Source organism: Dreissena polymorpha, chromosome 7 (genome assembly GCF_020536995.1).
Source record: "Dreissena polymorpha isolate Duluth1 chromosome 7, UMN_Dpol_1.0, whole genome shotgun sequence".
NCBI classification, from domain to species: Eukaryota; Metazoa; Mollusca; class Bivalvia; order Myida; family Dreissenidae; genus Dreissena; species Dreissena polymorpha.
The window spans coordinates 95111922-95120517 of NC_068361.1; positions in this window are offsets into that span (position 1 = coordinate 95111922).

The following is an 8596-nucleotide window of genomic DNA, read 5'->3' on the forward strand; positions in this document are numbered from 1 at the left end:
TTTACACAATGAATTGACTGCCGTGAATGTTTTTGATATTTGTAAGATGCAATTGGCACTCAAGAAATTATACATGCATTTTATTCAGAACATAACGGGGCTGATGTGTTGGAATTGTGGCCCTTCCCTAGTCCAAATAATTACAGTAGACGTAATCTACCGATGTGCATTGCATATCGACCTCATATTTATAAAGTAGCCCAAACCCCCATTGCCACAGACCTGTGCGTGAAACTTTCAGATTTCTCTAGTCTGTTTACCATGCTATAATTACAATTTCTATAAACACATATTTATCATTTTATGACTATATAATGTCTGTGGTATACAGAGAAACCTGAAAGTTACAAGTACTCGTGTCTAGTACTGTACAACTATTGTACTCCTCGTTGAGAAAACAACTACTTCATCTACATGTATTAAAATATCATAAAACATAATTTTCAATCAAGTTGGAAAAAATCAATAAATAAATGTCATATAAACAGGTTTGTCATGAACGTTGACGTCGCTCTTGGTTACCAGAAAAATTCCCACGCACGGATTTCAACCGTCATTGTTTACAATCAATTAAATGCATAAGTACTTGAATTTGTATAGTGTTTTTTAAAAGTGTCCAGCTACAGGTGGTTAGCGTGTGGCTATAATACTAGTTAGTGAAAACATATTTTGGAATGATAAGTAATCATATTATAACGAAAAATCAACTTTTCTTAAAAAAAATAAGTTAAATATATATTCAACAAGGTATCCAACTCGAAATCATCCGAAAACGGGATGCATCGTTTTAAACAGCCATTACTTCATCAATTTTGCAGCGATTTTCACGATCTTGGTCTTATTCAACGCAGAAATAAATTTCCTTTCTGGAAATGTATATGTCTTGCAATATTTTTACAAATACTGGGTCAACTTTTAAAAAATAACACGATACACAACTCGCGTGACCCAGCTGTGATCGATCAGACAGTATTCATGACTGAAATCTTCACGGGGAAATGGGCATTTTCCCTGCAAAGTTCACGAACCTCGATACCATAATTCAATAAAACGTATGAAAAAAAAAACATTCTTACCGTGCTTGCCGTAGAATTATGCATCAAAACTAACTGTCCAGCGCATTTTCAAACCTTTGTTTACATACATTTCAACCAACTGACATTTTAAACACAAGGGTGATTTCATTGCTCCAATGCGGAGTTGTGTCCTTACAACTGGAGATTTCATTCATAAATACGGTCTGATCGATAACAACTGGGTCAAGCGAATTATGTATAGCTTTATTTCTTAAAATTTGACCCAGCATGTGTAGAAATATAACAATATATATACATTTCCTAAAAGGAAATTCATTTCTGCGTTGAATAAGACCGGGTCATGAAAATCGCTGCAAAATTAATTTAGTAATGGCTGCTCAAAACGATGCACCCCGTTTTCGGATGATTTCGAGTTGGATACCTTGTTATATATAAAACGGTAGTGATTTTTTTTTATAGAAAATTTGATTTTTCGTTTTAATATGATTATTTATCATTCAAAAAGATGTTTTCACTAATTATTATCATAGCCACACGCTAACCACCTGTGTGTCCAGCACGTGTGCCGGGAGAACAGGGCTTAATGTATTTTTTGTTAAGCTCTATAATATTTATATCCAATCTGTATGAAAAAATGTCGGTGAACATTATTCCGGTGTTAATTTTTGAAAATATTGAGGCATTCGTTAATTATGGATCTAAAACGGAACATTAATCCGCAAAAAAAAAACACCGGGCATATTGCATATTAGATCGGACACATGCAATTATTTCGAAAGAAAGCAATAAGAGTTTCAATTCTACAAGAGTAAGTATCGCTGTGCACGATTACGTTCTTACTGCTCGTATATATTTGACTCTTGGCAAATACCTAGTGTTTTATTTTGCTTAATCTAAATTGTGTCATGCATCTATATGTACTTAAAGCAGCATGACCAACAGCTCTTTCATATGTGAAAGAGATTGACACGAAATACCTACCCATCTATAATAAAGTTTATATGTGCACTTCAATATTATAGTTTTAAAGCATTTTATGTGGTGCAATATAAAAGTACTCTAGTAAATTTGAAATTATGTAATCGATTTCCTCTCAACATACATGCAAAGTTCCAGATAACTTTTTCAGCAAAATCTTGGTTTACACTCTATAATAATCCAGCCTTAAAGTCTATTATTAATTCTTTTTTTTCATGTAAATATAATTTTTGGCACATCCGCATTTAGGTTTATAGTCTAAGAAGAGCTAATGACAATTGCCGGTTTACAGCAGACTTTTTGCGATAAAAGGACCAGATAATGGAAAACGTTCGGCTTTTCGACTGTTGTAAAGATGGTCTGTTATTCATAATAACGTTAAAGTGCTGTTGATTTCATAATTGTAATGAGGGCCTAGACGAGTGGGAACTCATTGATAAAATGTTTACATTATATGCATTGATATTGAGTTTTACGCATGATCACACATTTTGAATTCTTATTTTATTTTTCCAATGTGTAACCGTACGCACAGAATTTAAGTCTACTTTTTTACTAAATTTAATTCAATTTTTTACGACTTTAAGCGTCTTATCTGGAGCTCTGCATACATGCATTAGTAGCATATATTGAAATATATCCATAGACTTTCTTTGGTTATTGAAGGTAAATTACTGTACAAAAAATATGGTTAGTCATTAACCAAAAAAAAGTTAAGTCTACAAACACGCGGTTAATTTCGGTTCAGTAGCAAATATCTTACAAAGGTGCGCAACTTCTCCTATAACATAAAATTTCCGTTATACGCCGTAAATTTCCGTAGTCCTCCGTAGCATTTCGGAATGACTGTCAATTGACATCATTGTATCATGCATGATAGTATGTTGCTTTGTGCTTGGGTGAAACTCACATCTTACCATCGCGTTAATTTATTAAACGCATTAATATTTGATTTCATTATGCACTGCGCCTATTGCACAAGTCTCTCTGCACAAACCAACATACACATATGCAGCATGCAATTAACGAACAAGAATGTTGCATCTGTACACATGCATGATACCATTAAGCAGAATGTAAATAGACATTGGACATCAGGCAAGATGTAAGTGTCATCAAGCATGAAAAGGTGTCTACATATTAATTGAAAGTACCATCAAGAATCATGACACAGTCACAAAGAAGGATGTAATTTTTACCTAAATACCCTTCCATATTTGTCGGCACTGTGTGTTTGCTTAATTTCACTGAAGAACGTCTACTGGTAAATCTTACAAAAAAAGTGATAAATAAGACTGAGTAGCAATTTTTTCGGCGTTGCTGTTTAACGTCAAATTTGGCCTTTCAACGAACTTCTTAAAAGCCCATTGAACTTTAATGAAGAAGTTTCCCGCTTGTAGGTCCGAATGAATTAAATCAAATTTTGCAATTGGCAATTTGATAGAAATCCCCATAAAACATTGCACATAGCTTTCTGAAATAAACAGGCCACATTGAACGCATTCACGATATCCAACAGCTCTCTTTGCAAAGACCTATCTAGTGTTTCTTGGCCGTGTAAGATCTATAATTAGAACATCGTCACCTAAACATCTACTAATAGAAGAGCATATTTTGGGGAAACAAATTCAATAAGAGTACAAAACGTCCACGATCAATAATGTGTAGTTTGTTAAAGATATCACGGCAGTAAAAACATAGCACTTTAAAGAGACCACAATCTGGTACATTTGGTCAATTGTTGCGTCCGTGGCGGACAATACATTTTTAAAAAGAAAGCGTACAAAAAAGCAAACACAAAGTTCTTCGTAAGCTTGTTTTAATCTTAAAAACACATAATCGACAGTCATTCCAGTCAAATACAATACTAACAGTCAGCACTCTAGAGATCAAAAGTGCGGATATAAATATTTAATTCAGGGATATCAAGTGTATCAAGTTCGAATTCCGGAAAAAATAGCCGGTAGTCTGGGGCATTAGGTCCCTTACAGGGATAAAAGGTAAATCCCCGCCCGAGCCGTAGCTAACTGATTTATTGTAGTCTTTCTAGTTGCAATTTCTGGTGAGTACAATGCGGAATATTACGGATATTTGCAACATGTCGAAGATTTTCGGAAAGTAGCGAAGAGGTTTTCGTCAGTTAATATTCATGTCCGTGCCGGCCGCTAACTTATCAGAATCAATAAAAAAGAACCAGAAAAAATCGGTACCGATCGCAAATTTCCGGAATTCCGATAAAGCTTCAACATAATTTGTTCTCAAATGATCGCGTACTCGAACGAATCTGTCCCTACGCCTCAAACTCCCTTTAAATCTCATCGGACGTACATTGATCTCAAAATCTATCCTTGACGACTCAAATCATATTTCCTGAATAGTTTGGCCTATTGACGTCCCTGTAATTATAACAATGGTCTTTTGGATAAACACCGCTAAGTTGTTGCAATATAATAACCGTTTAAAATAGTTACCGGTTTTCATTTAATAAAATGAGTAAGTCATATTCGAGATTTCAGCGATTGCCAATATTTTGCTTTTGTTTCTCATAAGCATATGGTGCTTGGTATCTGCTATTGACTCCTATGTAGATTGCAAATATTACATAACCCTTACAGCGGCCGAGCGCAGATATCTGCATTTGGCCGCTAAAAAGAAAAATCTTTGCGCATTAATTTAATTCAAATCTCATTATCATAATCAAAATCATCATCATCGTCGTCGTCGTCACTACTACCACCACCACCATCATCATCATCATCATCTTCTTCTTCTTCTTCTTCTTCTTCTTCTTCCTCCTCCTCCTCATCATCATCATTAACAACAACAGCAACACCAACTTAACATCATCATCAAACAACAATAAACATCGGTAGCATACAATGTGCTTCATCAACCATACATAATTATATGCGTTAAAACACCATAATAGAACAGCATGAATGAAGCTGTCTATTACTCTTTTATATTTCCTATACCAATATTTTTTTTTCGTTAATTGAAGGACTAGTTGAAATCTTCTATAAAAGCCCTCCCACCCCCCCCCCAAAAAAAAAATAAAAAAAAAAATAAAACATAATAATAATAACCCTAGCAAACAACAATAAACATAGGTTAGTTAGTATACACTGTGCTTTAGCAACCATGCATAATGAATGTTTATGACTTCGGACCGTTGTGATCAAATTTAAAAAAGCAAGATGGTATGTATGCGGGGTATCCGGAGAAGCGCCCCCCGGAGAACTGCCCCCCCCCCCGGAGAACTGCCCCCTTATTTTAAAGGTGGCGGAGAGGTGCCCCCCCATCAAATCGGTAGGGGCGGAGAACTGCCCCCCTGTCAGAATTTAGTAGGCGGATATCTGCCCCCCATCAAATCTGTCGGGGCGGAGAACTGCCCCCCCCCCCCCGGTGTCATATTAGTTATTAGTTACGTAGTGAAAACAATACTTAAGGGTAATTTTACGTTATCGCCGTACACATTTTATCCGGTAACAATTTAATTTCAGTACAAGTATATTACCATTTATCGAACTAAATAACACAAATTGTCTAGAGGCATGTGATAATACTGTTTAAGGCCCTTGGTACGCATCTGCACCACTCACTATACATGAATGCCATGTAAAAGTCGTGTTTTAATAAGAGCGCGAAACATAGTCGAGATCCACACAGGAAACGCGTGCGTGTTAATACTGGCCATGTGTCGCAACTAAATATAGACGTGCAACTCAGTACTTATTGAGAAAAAGTTACATCGGAATTAAAGGGGCCTTTTCACAGATTTTGGCATTTTTTTAACTTATTCATTAAATGCTTTATATTGATAAATGTAAACATTGGATCGTAAAAGCTCCAGTAAAAAATCAAGAAAAAAATTAAAAAAAGGAAAAGAACATTGCCCGGAGCAGGTTTCGAACCAGTGACCCCTGGAGTCCTGCCAGAGTCCTGAAGTAAAAACGCTTTAGCCTACTGAGCTATTCCGCCGAGTACACATGTTTGACGTATTTTATACCTTATATAAGCAATCTTCGTAGTTTCACAAAATTTAACGACAAAAACAGAACTCTCCAAATTATTCAATCGTTTCGCGTTGCAACGCTTTATATTTTTTAGGTTTTAAAATCGTCAAAAGATGCATATAATGGCTATATTAGAGCATGGTTAATGTTCAGTATAACTGTTTCCTCACAAATATCATAACTAAAACGAAAACTTACGAATCTGAAACAACTTTTTTCAATTTTGTCAATTTACCAAAGCGTGAAAAGATCTCTTTAATTTACATTATAAAGATAGTATTGACCCATGGAAAAACAAGAGCACCGCCTTGCGGGTGCAGACCGCTCATCTATTTTCTTTTTAAAGGTGAAGGGACTCTCATTTTCAATCACAAAGGAGGGAGGGGTGGAGTGAAGAGCGGTGCATTGTGTGGTGGTGTGGACATTTATTACATTTTCTTCCAAAAATGCGAAAAATGCGAAAAAAAAAATCGAGGGGGGGGGGGGGTGGTTGGTTGGGGGATTCTTGGGTGCGATGGTTGGACGGTATTTCAAACATAAAATAATAAAAATAAGTATTTGTGTTTTTTAACCGTTTCATAAAAAAAAATGGGGGGGGGGGGTGAGGTGGGGGGGTATAGTGTGAGGGTGTGGTGGTAATTTGTGAGATGATCTTAAAAAAAAAAAAAAAAAATAGGGGGGGGGTGGGATTCGGATGGGGGGAGGGGGGGTGGGGGGGGATTCTTGGGTGCGATGGTTGGACGGTATTTCAAACATAAAATAATCAAAATAAATAGTTTTGTTTTTTAACCGTTTATAAAAAATTGGGGAGGGGGTGGGGTGGGGGGGGGGTATAGTGTGAGGGTGTGGTGGTCATTTGTGAGATGATCTTAAAAAAAAAAATAAAATAAAATAAAAAAATAGGGGGGGGGTGGGGGGGGGGCACGGGCGATGGTTTGGGTGGAGTCTATTGTGGTATGTCAGGTAAGAGTAGTTTTGTCAAAGTATCAATCAAATCTAATCATAAATAAAGAAGTTATGGCAATTTTAGAGAAATTTAATAATTTGACCTTGAGAGTCAAGGTCATTCAAAGGTCAAGGTAAAATTCAACTTGCCAGGTACAGTAACCTCATGATAGCATGAAAGTATTTGAAGTTTGAAAGCAATAGCCTTGATACTTAAGAAGTAAAGTGGATCGAAACACAAAATTTAACCATATATTCAAAGTTACTTAGTCAAAAAAGGGCCATAATTCCGTAAAAATGACATCCAGAGTTATGCAACTTGTCCTTTTACTGTACCCTTATGATAGTTTGCGAGTGTTCCAAGTATGATAGCAATACCTATGATACTTTAGGGGTAAAGTGGACCAAAACACAAAACTTAACCAAACTTTCAATTTTCTAAGTATAAAGGGCCCATAATTCCGTCCAAATGCCAGTCAGAGTTACATAACTTTGCCTGCACAGTCCCCTTACGGTAGTTAGTAAGTGTTGCAAGTATGAAAGCAATAGCTTTGATACTTAAGGAATAAAATGGACCTTAACACAAAACTTAACAAAAATTTTCAATTTTCTAAGTATAAAAAGGGCACATAATTCTGTCAAAATGCACGCCAGAGTTATCTAACTTTGCGTGCCCAGTCCCCTCATGATAGTAAGTAAGTGTACCAAGTTTGAATGCAATAGCATTGATACTTTCTGAAAAAAGTGGACCTAAACGCAAAACTTAACCAAAATTTTCAATTTTCTAAGTATAAAAAGGGCACATAATTCAGTCAAAATGCACGCCAGAGTTATCTAACTTTGCCTGCCCAGTCCCCTCATGATAGTAAGTAAGTGTACCAAGTTTGAATGCAATAGCATTGATACTTTCTGAGAAAAGTGGACCTAAACGCAAAACTTAACCGGACGCCGACGCCGACGCCGACGCAGACGCCGACGCCGACGCCGACGCCAAGGTGATGACAATAGCTCATAATTTTTTTTCAAAAAATAGATGAGCTAAAAACGTAAATTTACGTATAAAAAAGTAAATTAATAGGCAAAGCAAAGGCAATAATTTAGCTGACTTGAAGAAAAAAGTGAAGTGAAGTCGAATTCATAATCAATTTATTTATGTTGTTTAGTAAATTCATGTGACATACAAAATAACATACATAAATACACACATTACGGCAACAGTTTGCATTTTGAGCAGATCATGTCGACATGCCAAACAAACAAAATCGGTAACAGTTGCTTTAATTAGCAGCTAATAAGGCAGGCAGAGAACTTGTTACCGTTAACGATAAGCACCGCGATCTTTTAATTGGTAGACCGGACCGACCTTAATTGTTAAGAACTTGTTAGCTTTGAATAAAGCCGCATATTGAATAAAGCCGCATATTGAATAAAGCCGCATACGGGTTTATTATATTGAACCGTCCAAATCCGTAATTGGCGAAAACAAACAAATAAATTATTGTTTTCAGCTTGCATAAGGATGGATTAAATTGCATGCTAATTGTTTGTTTTAATTAAGGGGAAAATATCAAATAATTCAGCCGCGAAAACTTTTTATTAGCAAAAAGTGATTTGTTTTTC